The 16482-nt window shown below is 46.0% G+C and overlaps 1 protein-coding gene across 3 annotated transcripts in view; it reads left to right on the top strand.

Moving 5' to 3' along the window:
- Window positions 1–16482, top strand: part of KCNT2 (potassium sodium-activated channel subfamily T member 2) — a 1642055-nt gene that overhangs the window by 472856 nt on the left and 1152717 nt on the right. The window lies entirely within an intron of this gene.

Raw genomic sequence — 16482 nt, forward strand, 5'->3', positions numbered from 1 at the left:
AATCCAAACATTGACAACAGATAGTGGAAAATGAGGATATAGAAGGCAAATGATGTAAAACTGTTAATGAAACCCAATAGAAAAAATATTACAAGAATTTAAGGAAGTAACAAAGGGGGACAGCTCCATTGATCATACAGTCAGGAACAAACAAACACTTAATATTTCAGTCACACTTCCACTATAGAAGCAGCAATATAACCAATAACAACACCGGTTTGATGCAAGCCCCAACGGGACCAACAAACATGGACAACGACCCAATATGAAGGCTCCCTCTGCACTGTATTGAAGGAGGCTCTGTGCATTATCCCTCACTCTAGAAGTTCCATTCTAGACACAGCAGAGCTATACTAGCAGTATGAGACTGCACTGCGCATGATCAACTATGAGGCGGAGCTACTCTTGAATGGTTATAATGGCAACAGAAGGGGATTTAGAGTTTTAGTATCTGCAAAACAAAGCAGATTTGAAATAGTTTATATTGGTACAAATGAATAAATATATGTGTCTCCCCTGCCAGTATTTTTCATAGCAGCTTACATTTTTCCCATTCCCCGATAGCAGAAATCAGACTTGGTGGTGAAGTCGGCTTACTCCAGTCCCCACAATGCAGTTTCATGGTCATCCCCCCAGTCCCATCACTCTCATTCTTTTCTTTTTAGGTCCACTACATCAGGCTCTTCCATCCCCTCTTCCTCAGTGTAGCGGTCATATACCATCACTCAGGACCCACCCACCCAGTTGCTTGAACATTTTTCTGCCTGTCTGTTCCACTTCATATCCTCAGAATTACCAACCCTTATCCTGGGAGACTTCAACATCCCTATCAACAGCCCCCCCTTCCCCATCTGCATCCCAGTTTCTATCTCTAACCACTTTTCTTGGCTTCTCACAGCTTTCAATCTCTGAGACACACAAACACGGGAACACCCTTGATCTGGTCTTTGTCCAGCTCTGTTCAATCTCCTACCTAGATACCTCATCTCTTCCCCTCTCTGACCACAAAATTCTCTCCTTCGTGCTCACAAATCCTCGCCCATCCCAGCATATTCCTACCTATCACACATTCAGAAATCTACAAGCCATTAAACCTAATACACTTACAGACTTCCTACACTCATCACTGTCCCTAATCTCTTATTTTTCTGTCCTGATCTTGCTGTAATTCACTACAGCAACACTATCAGAAGCACCCTCGAACAAGTAGCGCCCCTCACCCTCAGAGCCTCCAAACACAGAGTAAAACAGCCCTGGCTCACACAGCAAACTAGTTTTCTCCAGCAATGCTCTAGGAGTGGCAAAGGCCTATGGAGGAAAACTCACCAGAAAACTTTATTCACTATAAATTTATGTTAAAGGGGTTGTCCGGTAAAAAGTGATAAGTCTGCAGTCACACTGTGCACTGCGGGAATTTGCTGGCTTCAGACCCGGGACCAGAGGGTATGTGTTATGAATACGCCCGGCCAGTGGGTGTGGCCTCACCCTCCATACACTTGTATTGAGCGAGGCCACGCCTTCTAGTCAGACACGCCCACTGGCCATCTGCCTCACTAGAGGCCGTCTGCCTGGCCGTCTCCAGGCTCCTCTTTTCTTCTAGTCTTACAACATGCACTACTAACTGCATTCCCTCACACCTACTCCAGCCTCTCTCTCCAGTCGTCACTACTCACCTAAAATCTTCAATCTCTCCCTCTCTGCTGGTATCATCCCCTTCTCCTTCAAATACTCTATTATTACTCCATTTTTAAAAAAAACACTCTCTTGACCCAACCTGCACAAATAACTACAGACCAGTCTCCAATCTCCCCTTCATCTCTAAACTCCAGGAGAACCTGGCCTACTCCCACCTTACCTGTTACCTCTCTACTGATTCGATTCTAGTTACATTACAGTCTAGCTTCTGCCCCCTACATTCTTCAGAAACTTCACTCATAAAGTGACCAATGACTTTTTGACAGAAAAATGTAATGGTGACTACTCTCTGCTCATTCTTCTTTACCTCTCTGCAGCTTTTGACACTGTTGACCACCATCACCTACTCTATATGCTCCACTTAATTGGCAAAAAGGACACTCTCCTGGTTCTCCTCCTATCTTTTTTACCGCTCCTTCAGTGTATCATTTACTGGCTCCACTTCCTCTCCTTTTCCTCTCACTATTGGGGTCCATCAGGGTTCAGTCCTTGGCCCTCTTCTCTTTTCTCTAAACAGCCCCAATTGGACAAACCATCAGAAAATTTAGCTTTCAGTACCATCTTTATGCTGATGACACACAACTATACACTTAATCCCCTATACAAAACACCAGTGACTGTCTGTCCACAGTTTCCAACATCATACAGTATCTGCTCTCTATATGAAACTATGTGCTATAGAGTACAAGTCCTCTTTTTCTCTGAAGAGGCAATTTGCATATTAAATTTCCCATAGGAGCATTGCATGGCGAATAAGCCTCCTTACCTTGACGTGCCAGAGCTGGTGTGCCACTCTCCATAAGGAGAAACTCTACCCCTTAGACCTCAGTCCAGAGCCTCTCACCTAGCCAAATCAGTTCTCATACTTTGCACTGATGAGGGCCAACAGCTCGAAACACCGTGTCTGCAAATTGAGATTCTGATTTGGCTTTTATCCAAAGTCATAGTGCACGACTCGTTAAAGGGTTGATTGTAACTTGTAGGATTGCTACAGTACTTCCAATAGGTAGCGCTATAGAGTACAAGTCCTCTATTTCTCTGAAGAGGCAATGTGCATATTAAATTTCGCAGAGGAGCATTGCATGGCGAATAAGCCTCCTTACCTTGACGTGCCTGAGCTGGTGTGTCACTCTACATAAGGAGAAACACTACCCCTTAGACCTTAGTCCAGAGCCTCTCACCTAGCCAAATCAGTTCTCATACTTTGCACTGACGAGGGCCAACAGCCCGAAGAACCGTGTCTGCAAATTGAGATTCTAATTTGGCTTTTATCCTAAGTCATATTGCACGACTCGTTAAAGGGTTGATTGTGACTTGTAGGATTGCTACTTCCAATAGGTGGCGATATAGAGTACAAGTCCTCTTTTTCTCTGAAAAGGCAATTTGCATACATAATTCTCTACTAATTGGCCTCTCCTTCACTCGACTTCCCCCACTCTATTCCATTCTTAATGCAGCAGCCAGGGTCATCTATTTGGCTAATCGTTACCCGAATGCTTCTGCTGTGTGCCAGTCATTGCACTGGGTGCCCATACATTATAGGATCCAATTTAAACTGCTTGTTTTCACTCACAAAGTGCTCCACAGTGTAGCACCCCCCCTACATCTCTTCTCTCATTTGTTTATCGCCCTACCCATTCGCTATGCTCCTCAAGCGACTTTCGACTAACATCCGTCCTAATCCATTCCACCCACTCCCAACTCCAAGACTTCTCCCAAGTTGCACCTATTTTTTGGAATGCTCTACCCTAAGAAATTAGAATGAGCCACAGTTTACACAGTTTTAAGCGCTCACTAAAAACACATCTGTTTAGGGCGGCCTATAATGTTCCCTAATCAAAGTCATTTTTATATATAGCCAATTCACTCTTTCCCTGAACATAATTCTCCATCAAACTCCACCGCACCCAAAACCACTACAAACATTGGCTAGTGACTAGCTCATGCAGCCTTTAGCTATCCCCTATTCCCTCAAGATGGCTGGACCATCATTATAAATAAGCACCTGTACTTTGTGTCACCCCCACCTCATTGTAGATTGTAAGCTCTTAGGAGCATGGTCATCATTATTTTTCCTTTAACTTTTGTATTTTCTTTAACTTTGTTACTTATGACTATTGTATATGAACAACTGAATTGTAGAGCATTGCGGAATGTGTTGGCGCAATATAAAGATTATTATTATGTGTGCAATATTAGAACACCACATTGTGATTTTGGGAACAACCTTTTAAGTTGCTGATCAAACTTTTTACAAACAAGAACTTATTACTGAACTGGGCAATAATGTTTTTAGTTTGACAGTTTTTGTATCCTCACATTAGCAGTTATGGACATGTACAGTTTTTCTCATCTATAATAGCAAATAATTACTGTTAAGTAGTGACTAAATAATTGCCTGATTTTGGAACAGTATTGCTGAACCATTTAATACTTTTTATATAGCTGCTTTCATGCATCATAAAAATGTTACTTGAATTGAAACAAATCAGCAATTACATATAATTATCTTCTGCATAATCTCTACATCATAGAATTTTAAAGCAGAAAAATAATCATTTACTTGCCTGTGCATAGACTATGGAATAATATTGCCATTTTCTAACACATCAAGAAAGAGATGGCTCGTATATTACCCAATCAAGTATATAAAAGATTACAGAGGGAAACTGTAGCATATTAGAACATATTAATATTGAAGTCCATCTTGTGTAGAGCCCAATGTATTAATTATAGTGATGATCTTACTGATCTGTCTCACAATTTATCAAAGAGATCCAAGGATTGAAATGTGATTAAAATGGAACTATTGGACAAAAAACTTCACCACCACACATGCACTATCACCAACCCCACCTGCTATATTCATTTGCAGAGTCAATGACAGACTAGAGCGGTGTGAGAGTGTTAGCAGGGAGGCCACAGAGGAGGATATTGCCGTAGTCAAGGGGGGAGATAATGAAGGTATGCACTAACATTTTAGTAAACTCAAGTTTGAGGAATGGACAGATTCTGCAAATATTTTTTCAATTGGAGGCCACAGGATTTGGCAAGAGCTAGAATGTGCGGTTTTAATGGCAGGGTAGAGTCGAGGGTTACTCCAATGCAGCGGACTACTGGTTTTGCGGAAAGCGTGGTGTCGTTAATTGTGATAGACAGATCAGGTAGGGGAGTTAAGTGAGATGGAGGAAAGATGATGAGCTCAGTTTTGTCCACATTGAGTTTTTGAAAGCAAGAGGAGAAGAAGGATATGGCAAATAGACACTCTGGGATTCTAAACAGCAGAGATGGGATATCTTGGCCAGAGAGGCAGATATGGATATGGATATCAGCAGCATAAAGGTGGAAATGGAAGCCATGGGCCTTTATGAGCTTTCCTAGTACAAACGTATAGAGCAAGAAGAGTAGGGGTCCAAGGATGTAGCCTTGAGGGACACCAACAGAGAGAGGGCGGGGTGAGGAGATAGTATGGAAATGAGAGACACTAAATGTGCGTTTAGGCTATGTGCCCACGATGCAGAAATGCTCAGGATTTTTTCCTGAGCGTTTATGCATCTCCCTGGCAGAAAAGAACGCATGTGGATTGTACATGCGTTTTCCTGCCAGGGACATGCGGATGTGAAGCGTTCTTCACTTGCATTTCTGCATGCGGGTTGACAAGCGGTTTCCCAGCGATTTTAGCATCACTTGGAAAGTGCTTGTCAACTTCACACTATATAAATCCATGCAAACAGCATGGATTTATATAGTGTGACCGAGAGAATGTCAAAAAGTAAAAAAATAAATCTATACTGTCTTGCTTCACCGTCCCGGCTGCCAGCAGCGGTGGATTGAAGGACCTGCCGATGTCAGCATCGCGTGACCCGTCACATGACTCTAACATTAGCGCAGGTCCTTCATTCCATCACGAAGTGCCGGGAAGCAAGGAGGAGCGCAGCGCGGGCCGCTGGAAGGTAAGTATATATTTATTTTTTATTTTATTCTTTTTTTACAGCTTTTTTAATGGTACCTGGGTGTGGATGAGACTCTCCTCTCCTCTACACCCGGGTACCATCCGCACATTAGTACGCGCCAATAACGCAAGTACAGATGCAGTCTTGCGGAATTTGTGCATTCTAATGCAAGTCAATGCCGGCGAAAACTCAGCGCTTCCGCAAAATAATTGGTAATGCTGCGCTTTTTTCCGCAATGATAATCCGCAGTGGAAATTTCCGCAGCATGTGCACAGCACATGCGTATTATCATTGGGGGACATGGCAGGCCTTCTACCATGCATTTTTTAAGCGTTTCTGCAGCTTTTTTGCCGCTGCGGAAATGCTTAAAAAATGCATCGTTTGCACACAGCCTTAGAAAGGTAAAAGTAGATCCAAGAGAAGACATGCACTAGCCTGGTCTATAAAATAGACCAGACTAGTGCATGATATGCCTGGGCTATATAGTAGAACATCTTTTTTGGCTATATATCGCAATATTAAAATATTTCAGTGTATAGAACAGACAAATTCAAGAGTCTTAAGCCACTAAAAAAGAAATTAAAAAATAAAAGTTTTCTAAAATTTAGAAACCTAAAAATTAAAATAATCCTCTTTTCCTCTTTTTGCCAGAAAACACTGTAAAGAGAAAAAAAAGAAGACTCCAACATTTTTTGGGTCTCAACAGATCCCAAATAAAATGCAATAAAAATAGATCAAAACATCTTGTTCAATCAATAATAGTATCAATAAAAACGTTATCTTGCCACTCAAAAAATGAGCCATTATACAGCTCCATGAACAGAAAAATAAAACTATTAAGGTTCTCACAATAAAGTAACACAAACCAAATTTTAAAAAAATTTCAATTTTTTTCATCAGTTAAATGGAACTTGACATCATGATTTAATGCTAAAAGCAGCGCTTCATCAACCTCCTAATAGCCTCTATAATGCTTATATTATCCTTTAAACACTATACATATGTGTATGTTTAAGAACTATGTCATCCCTCATCTCCTCCAGCCTGCACACGCTAGGATGTCAGTTACACTGCTGTAGGCGTGCTCCAACCTCAAAGTAACATTGATTGACAGCAGTCCTGGACTAGTTTGCTGACTGCAGGAAGGGACGGTTAAACATATTTTTTAAATATAGTTGAAACCAGAAGTTTCCATACACTATAAAAAAAGACACAAATGCATGTTTTTCTCAATATCTGACATGAAATCAGAATAAACCTTTCCTATTTTAGGTCAATTAGGAATTCCATAATTTTTAATATTTGCCAAATGGCAGAATAATGAGAGAGAAAATGTTTTAAAGCATTTTTATTACTTACTGCAAAGTCAAAAGTTTACATACACTAAGATTACTATGACTTTAAACAATTCTGGACTTCCCATATGATGATGTCATGTGTTTGGAAGCTTCTGATAGGTTTTTTGGCAACATCTGAGTTAATTAGAGACACACCTGTGGATGAATTTTAATGCACACCAGAAACACAATGCTTCTTTGTGGTCTTGCACAAGTCTGGCTCATCCTTGGGTACAATTTCGAGATACCTGGATATGCCTCATTCTGTACAAACAAATATACGCAAGTACAAACAAGATGGGAATGTCCAGCCATCATACCACTCAGGAGGGAGATGGGTTCTGTGTCCCAGAGTTGAACGTGCTTTTGTCAGACATGTGCATGTCAACCCAAGAACAAAAGCAAAAGACCTTGTGAAGATGATGGCAGAAGTTGGTAAGATTGTGTCAATATCCACAGTGAAACAAGTACTGTATAAACATGGGCTGAAAGGTCACACTGCCAGAAAGAAGCCATTACTCCAAAAGAAACATAAAACAATCCAGATTAATGTTTGCAAATGCACACAGGAACAAAGACTTTAATTTTTGGAGACATGTCATGTGGTTTGATGAAACTAAAATTTTACTTTTTGGGCATAATGACCATCATTACATTTGGAGGAAAAATGGAGAAGCTTGGAAGCCTAAGCGCACCATCCAACTGTGAAACACGGGGGTGCCACCATCATGTTGTGGGGTTGTTTGCTGTAGGAGGGATTGGTGCTCTTCACAAAATAGATGGCATCATGAGAAAAGAAGGTTATGTGGCAATATTGAAACAACATGTCAAGACCTCAGCCAGGAAGATAACGCTTTGGAGGAAATGGGTCTTCCAAATGGACAATGACCCAAAGCATACTGTCAAAATGGTAACAAAGTGGCAAAAGGATAACAAAGTCAATCTTTTGGAGAGGCCATCATAAAGCCTTGATCTCAATCCTATTGAAAATTTATGGGCAAAGCAGGAAAGGCAGGTGCGAGCAAGGCGACCTACAAACCTGGATCAGTTACACCAGTTTTGTCAGAAGGAATGGGCCCAAATTCCAACCAACTATTGTGAAAGGCTTGTGGAAGGATATCACAAATGTTTGACCGAAGTCATTCAGTTTAAGGGCAATGGTACCAAATACTAATGAAATGTATTTAAACTTTTGACTTTTCAGTAAGTAATAAAAATGCCTTAAAGCATTCTTTCTCATTATTCTGGCATTTGGCAAATATTAAAAATTATGGTAATCCTAATTGACCTAAAACGGGAAAGGTTTATTCTGATTTCATGACAGATATTAAGAAAAACATGAATATGTGTATTTTTATATAGTGTATGTAAACTTCTGGTTTTAACTGTACGTATACAGTCATAGCCAAAAGTGTTGGAATCCTTGAAATTGTTTTACAAAATGAAGTATTTCTCTCAGAATATTATTGCAATTACACACGTTTTGTTATTCACACATTTAATTCCTTTGTGTGTATTGGAACAAAACAAAAAAGGGGCATTTTTGCGCAGGGGCAGATATATAATATGTGCGGCAGGTTCAGCTGCTAATGGGCCATGTAGTATAGGTAGGGTGAAGTGTGGCTCATTTGCACTACAGGTAGCTCAGATACTGTAATTGTTCCATTTTCTATCCATGTAGATTTTCCTTCTCAAACATTGGGAAGACTCCCCTGTGTGTCTCTTTCTGGTAAGAATATGATTTAATATATAGTTAATAATTTTTTTAAATGGTGTCTGACCCTAAACCTCACAGCTTGATGAAAGGGGAACCCAGACACAAGTCCTGCACAGGGGCTAGTCGCAGTGTCTGCTCCTGGTTAGGAGGATAGGAGGATACCTTCGCTAAGAGATAAACTATGAAATTGTATATAGAAGTTGTCACTGCACCTCTGGATGTGACTGGAGTATAAGACATGATGTAACAGCAGGATAGTGACTGCAGCTCTACTTGTGACTAAATCATGATGTGATTGCAACTCTACATGTGACTGGAGTGTAAGAGAAAATATAACAGCAGAATAGTGACTGCAGATCTAGTTTAGACTGGGTATAAAATAGGATGTAAGAGCAGAATAGTATCTGCAGCTTGGGATGTGACTCGAGTATAAGAACATATGTGAACATGTCATCATGGAGGTAAACATCATAAATTCACTTTAATCTCTACTTTGGTGACATTGCGACACTAGGTGAGACAATGGAGCACTGTGGGAAGTTATCAAGTTTCAATTTGAAATTAAATTAGAAATCAACTTCTAGAGATGTCCCCTTACAATCTGCACAGGGGTCACCCTGCTAGTAATGGCCATTATTTCATAGTTTAATTTAGGAAAGTTAGATAAATACTCTTGCAAAATGACTTTTTTGAGCCTTGTTTCTTGGAAATGATAAAAAAAATCTGTGGAAATATAATGTTTTTGTAATGCACACGCCCGGGCTGAGCGGCGTGTGCGTGTGATTGTAGTGATTCCACTGGACCGTGCCGGAGAGTGAATGCCTGGAGGGGCGTAACTAGGTATTCACCCGATCCGACCTGGGTCGCACGACGGCATACGACGCCAGTGCACCAAGGAGGAACCGAGCAGAGGGACCAGGTGCTACTCCAGGACAGACCCCGGACACGGCTGTTGACCCACACAGGGGAATACAGGAACAGACTGGTAGGCTGGCACACAGACTGGTGGGTATAGGCAGGCACGACTGGTATGCAGGCAGGCGGGTATGCAGGCAGGGGGGTACAGGCAAGCACAGCTAGAGTGCAGACAGGGAGGCACTAGCAGGTAGGAACACAGGCGGGATAGGACCCAGTACACACTGGGACTCAGGAACAATACAGGCAGAGGGGTACAGGCAAGCACAGCTAGAGTGCAGACAGGGAGGCACTAGTAGGTAGGGACACTGGCGGGATAGGACCCAGTACACATTGGGACTCAGGAACAGAACCACAGATGTGGCGGACAAACACAGCAGAGTGAGGCCGCCCAGAGAGGTGAGCGAGAACAGGGCAGGACAAAGCCGCCTGGAGCGGTGAGCAAGAGTAGAGCAGGACAAGGCCGCCAGGAGCGGTGAGCAAAGGGTCAGAGCTGAGCGAGACTGCCGGAGCAGTGAGCAAGAGTAAAGCAGTACGAGACCGCCTGGAGCGGTGAGCAAGAGTGGAGCAAGACTGCCGGAGCAGTGAGCAAAAGGATAAGAGCGGAGCGAGACTGCCGGAGCAGTGAGCAAAAGGGTCAGAGCGGAGCAAGGCTGCCGGAGCAGCGAGCAAAGGAGTCGGAGCAGGCTAGAACCGCCGGAGCGGTAAGCAAAGGAGTCAGAGCAGGCTAGAACCGCCGGAGCGGTGAGAAAAGGAGTCAGAGCAGGCTAGAACCGCCGGAGCGGTGAGCAAAGGAGTCAGAGCAGGCAAGGCTGAGCAGGGGGGACAGGGCTCTGTTCACACGGAACAGACAGGAAGGGAAAGGCAGAGCCAGATACCCACAGGGTACTTGCAGTGAAGTAGCGAGTGGACCACAAACTCACAAACGGGAGTACAGAGACAACAAGCAGGAGTTAGGTACGAGTTCAGACTTTGCAGAAAAAGGAAGGGAACGGACATAGAGGCAAAACAGGTAAAGGATAGGAGAGAGTTCAGACTGGAACTGAGTGTACGGAGGAGACCGACACTGCAGCGGAATACAGGAGCGGGTCTGGGAATACGGCCCCCAGAGAGGCAGGATGAACAGGCAAGGAGCGTGTTCAGACAGGACAGACAAGATACAGGAGCGGGTCTAGGTAATCAGCCCCTAGAAGGCGGGAGGAACAGGCTAGGAGCGTGTTCAGACAGGACAGACAAGATACAGGAACGGATCTAGGTAATCGGCCCCTAGAAGGCAGAAGGAACAGGCTAGGAGCGTGTTCAGACAGGCCTGGAAATACAGCCTCCAGGATAGGCAGACAAGAGAACACAGACAGGACTCAGTTCAGACACGGGAACTGATACCGCAAGGCAGGAGACATAGACAGGACTCAGCTCAGACACGGGAACTGATACCGCAAGGCAGGAGACAGACAGGACTCAGTTCAGACACGGGAACTGATACCACAAGGCAGGAGACATAGACAGGACTCAGTTCAGACACGGGAACTGATACCGCAAAGCAGGAGACAAAGAACAGGACCTGGCACCTTCAGAGTGCAAGCACACACTGAATGAAACACTATGCTCAGGCAGGGATAGATGGGAGCAGCTGAGCTATATACCAGGTGACAGACAGCAATAGGCTGAGGACGCACAAGGGGTGTGACCCACAGCAGGTACAAAAAGCAGGAAGTGATCGGGCGCCGCCCTTAAGCAGCAGAAACAGACACAAACAGACAGCATGGAGGGAAGCCAGAGAGACATTCTGGACTGGAGATCAAGTGCGCGCTCTTGCACAGTGGGAGATGGACCACCATGCAAGGACGCCGCCAGGTATGTTACAGTACCCCCCCCTTACGCCCCCTCTTCTTCAGGCCTGCCAGAATTTTCCGCAGGGAATTCGAGGACCAGTCGTTCACTTCAAGGAGATCACTTCCACTGTCCACAGGAAAAACTGATCTCATCTGGTTAGCTAGGATGCTACCTCCTATCCAGCCATCCTCAGCAACAGACGAAACGGGTGGAGTACCAGGAACAGCACACAAGGAAGTCTCTCTCCACATATTTTCAGGTGGCACCCCAGAGGGTACAGGAGACAACTGGAAGTCCTTCACCGGGTTGGAGGGGGACAGAGACTTGAGGGTAATCTCTGCTTCGAGGTACATCTTGTCAAGCTCACAGGAAGAAATAGACGGGTTATCAGGTACATAATGAGGAAAAGTCACCGTCTCTTTGTTATCTGGTGGTACCCCGGAGGATTCAGGAAACAACTGGAGGTCCCCTGCCGGGTCAGAAGAGTGCAGAGGCTCAGAGAAAACATCTGCTTCAGAGTACACTAGGTCGGACTCACTGAACGAAGCAGGCGAGGTATCGGGTACCGAGAATAGGAAAATCTCTGTCCATTCACCACCAGGTGGCACCCCGAAGGGTTCTGGAGACAACTGGTGGTCCTCCGCCTGGTCAGAGGGGTGTAGAGACTCACGGGTAACCTCTGCTTCAGAGTACACTAGGTCGGACTCACTGGACGAAGCAAGCGAGGTATCAGATCCAGGATATAGGAAAGTCTCTGTCCATTCACCACCAGGTGGCACCCAGAAGGGTTCTGGAGACAACTGGAGGTCCTCCGCCTGGTCGGAGGGGTGTAGAGACTCGGGAGTAACCACTGCTTCGGAGTACACTAGGTTGGACTCAGTGGATGAAGCGAGCGAGGTATCAGGTAGAGAGTATAGGAGAGTCTCTGTCCTTTCGCTACCAGGTAGCACCCCGAAGGGTTCTGGAGACAACTGGAGGTCCTCCGCCTGGTCGGAGGGGTGTAGAGACTTGGGAGTAACCTCTGCTTCGGAGTACACTAGGTTGGACTCACTGGACGAAGCGAGCGAGGTATCAGGTACAGAGTATAGGAGAGTCTCTGTCCTTTCACTACCAGGTAGCACCCCGAAGGGTTCAGGAGACAACTGGAGGTCCTCCGCCTGGTCGGAGGGGTGTAGAGACTCGGGGGTAACTACCACTTTGGGGTACCCATTGTCAGGCTCACAGGACGAAGCGGACAAAGTATCGAGTACCGGGTGTAGAGAAGTCTCTCTCCATTTGTCATCGAGTGGTATCCCGGAGGATTCAGGAGGCAACAGGGGGTCCTCCACCAGGTAGTAGAGGTGCACAGACTCTGAGGTAACCACAGCTTTGGAGCATCCTTGGACATGCACACCGGTAAAAGTGGGTGAAGCATCTGATGCCGGGTGCAGGAAGTTCTCCTGTGTGGAGTCTGGATGGGCAGAAGTCTCTTCGGGCAGGAGAACTGGTGCACTACCCACGCACATTACCCGTTGGGGCTTCTCCAGGATACAGGGAGATGAAGCTTCAGTAGGGACTTCAAGGTTGGGGTCAGGAGGTCTCAGGGAGGACAGACCCTGGCGTGACGGCTTGCCTCTACGTCTAGCACGTCTGGACTGCCTCTTGAGGTTGGGAGAAGTATTCCGGAAAGCGTAGTCACCCTGTGAGGATTCTGGGTGGGCAGTAGTCTCATTGGGCTGGAGGACTATTGCGCTACCCACACACATTACCCATTGGGGCTGCTCCGGGATATTGGGAAGTGAAGCTTCAGCAGGAGCCTCCGGGTTAGGATCATCGAAGACCATTAGAAAGGCCACCAGGAAGGCCATTAGGTCCAGGAGGATCGGATCCTGTGTTTCATATAGGGGGTTGATCCATTCCAAGGCATCACCCGCCAGGTAAGACATAATGAATGCCACCTTAACCCGATCGGTGGGAAAACATAGAGGGTAGAACTTGAAGTGTAGCATGCATTGCTCCACAAATGCACGACTTTGTCTTGGATCCCCATAATAACGTAGCGGATCCGCAGGGACGAGAGCAGATAGATCCATCTGGAAGGGTGCGTAATTCGCCTGGAACTAGGCTAAGGAAAAAAAAAATGTATTTATTTTTAATGCACGTATTCGCTGGAAAACATCTCAGAGAGCGAAGGCCGTGGTGCTCAACGGGAACCATGGCCTGAGCATGCTGTAATGCACACGCCCGGGCTGAGCGGCGTGTGCGTGTGATTGTAGTGATTCCACTGGACCGTGCCGGAGAGTGAATGCCTGGAGGGGCGTAACTAGGTATTCACCCGATCCGACCAGGGTCGCACGACGGCATACGACGCCAGTGCACCAAGGAGGAACCAAGCAGAGGGACCAGGTGCTACTCCAGGACAGACCCCGGACACGGCTGTTGACCCACACAGGGGAATACAGGAACAGACTGGTAGGCTGGCACACAGACGGGTGGGTATAGGCAGGCACGACTGGTATGCAGGCAGGCGGGTATGCAGGCAGGGGGGTACAGGCAAGCACAGCTAGAGTGGAGACAGGGAGGCACTAGCAGGTAGGGACACTGGCGGGATAGGACCCAGTACACATTGGGACTCAGGAACAGAACCACAGATGTGGCGGACAAACACAGCAGAGTGAGGCCGCCCAGAGAGGTGAGCGAGAACAGGGCAGGACAAAGCCGCCTGGAGCGGTGAGCAAGAGTAGAGCAGGACAAGGCCGCCAGGAGCGGTGAGCAAAGGGTCAGAGCTGAGCGAGACTGCCGGAGCAGTGAGCAAGAGTAAAGTAGTATGAGACCGCCTGGAGCGGTGAGCAAGAGTGGAACAAGACTGCCGGAGCAGTGAGCAAAAGGATAAGAGCGGAGCGAGACTGCCGGAGCAGTGAGCAAAAGGGTCAGAGCGGAGCAAGGCTGCCGGAGCAGCGAGCAAAGGAGTCGGAGCAGGCTAGAACCGCCGGAGCGGTAAGCAAAGGAGTCAGAGCAGGCTAGAACCGCCGGAGCGGTGAGCAAAGGAGTCAGAGCAGGCTAGAACCGCCGGAGCGGTGAGCAAAGGAGTCAGAGCAGGCAAGGCTGAGCAGGGGGGACAGGGCTCTGTTCACACGGAACAGACAGGAAGGGAAAGGCAGAGCCAGATACCCACAGGGTACTTGCAGTGAAGTAGCGAGTGGACCACAAACTCACAAACGGGAGTACAGAGACAACAAGCAGGAGTTAGGTACGAGTTCAGACTTTGCAGAAAAAGGAAGGGAACGGACATAGAGGCAAAACAGGTAAAGGATAGGAGAGAGTTCAGACTGGAACTGAGTGTACGGAGGAGACCGACACTGCAGCGGAATACAGGAGTGGGTCTGGGAATACGGCCCCCAGAGAGGCAGGATGAACAGGCAAGGAGCGTGTTCAGACAGGACAGACAAGATACAGGAGCGGGTCTAGGTAATCAGCCCCTAGAAGGCGGGAGGAACAGGCTAGGAGCGTGTTCAGACAGGACAGACAAGATACAGGAACGGATCTAGGTAATCGGCCCCTAGAAGGCAGAAGGAACAGGCTAGGAGCGTGTTCAGACAGGCCTGGAAATACAGCCTCCAGGATAGGCAGACAAGAGAACACAGACAGGACTCAGTTCAGACACGGGAACTGATACCGCAAGGCAGGAGACATAGACAGGACTCAGCTCAGACACGGGAACTGATACCGCAAGGCAGGAGACAGACAGGACTCAGTTCAGACACGGGAACTGATACCGCAAGGCAGGAGACATAGACAGGACTCAGTTCAGACACGGGAACTGATACCGCAAAGCAGGAGACAAAGAACAGGACCTGGCACCTTCAGAGTGCAAGCACACACTGAATGAAACACTATGCTCCGGCAGGGATAGATGGGAGCAGCTGAGCTATATACCAGGTGACAGACAGCAATAGGCTGAGGACGCACAAGGGGTGTGACCCACAGCAGGTACAAAAAGCAGGAAGTGATCGGGCGCCGCCCTTAAGCAGCAGAAACAGACACAAACAGACAGCATGGAGGGAAGCCAGAGAGACATTCTGGACTGGAGATCAAGTGCGCGCTCTTGCACAGTGGGAGATGGACAACCATGCAAGGACGCCGCCAGGTATGTTACAATTTTCATGCATCTCCTGGGAATATAGTTAGATTATAACTTTGTTAATTATTTGAGATATGGCTTGGAGCTTCCCTTTGAATTCCATTATCAAATAATTACAAAATGTCTCTACAGTAGGTAAGATTAATTTCTTGAACAACGACTATAACAGTGAATTTCAATGCAGTGCAACTTACAATTTTTCAACAGTTTAACTACATCCCAAGGCTTAATAGATCATGCCTAATGCCCCCTTCACAATGCCTAATGTCCGCTTATAAAAACATACTCTTGTCACGGTCCATTTTTACAATCCATGTAGTTTTCTGTTGGCAGTCTGTGTGTACGTGTGTACCGTACGTGTGTACCATCCGCATGCCATCCTATGACATCCGTGTGCCATCCATATGACATGTACCGGAATACAATACAGAATAGAAATTACAGATTTTTGTGTGTTAAAGATGTGCAAAGATATACTGTAGATAGATAGATCAATATTCCTCATATATATGATGTGTGTCTTGCATGTGTAGCTTACTGTACATGTCCTAATAAATAAATCGATTAAAAAAATTACTTGGGGCTCTCCCCATTTTTGGTACCTAGCAAAAGTTAAGCAGACAGTTGAGAGCTGGGAAGGTCCCTGGTCATTGGGCCCTTCCCAACCTAAAAATACCAGCCTGCAGATACCCCAAAAGTGGAGCATCACATGAGATGCTCCAATTCTGGCACTTGCATTTAGCCTTTGCTCTTCCCAATGCCCTAGTGTGTTGGCAATTGGTGTAATGGGGTTTGGGGTTGAAGTCAGCTGTGAATTGTCCAAAAACACAGCTGACATCAAGCCCTGGTGTTAGTAATAGAGAGGTGTCTATCAGACACCCCCTTTAATAATCCAGTAATAAAAAGGAAACA

The sequence above is a fragment of the Phyllobates terribilis genome, unplaced genomic scaffold (assembly GCF_046119375.1).
Source record: "Phyllobates terribilis strain yellow unplaced genomic scaffold, ASM4611937v1 Scaffold_8__6_contigs__length_399053987, whole genome shotgun sequence".
In the NCBI taxonomy this organism is placed as follows: Eukaryota; Metazoa; Chordata; class Amphibia; order Anura; family Dendrobatidae; genus Phyllobates; species Phyllobates terribilis.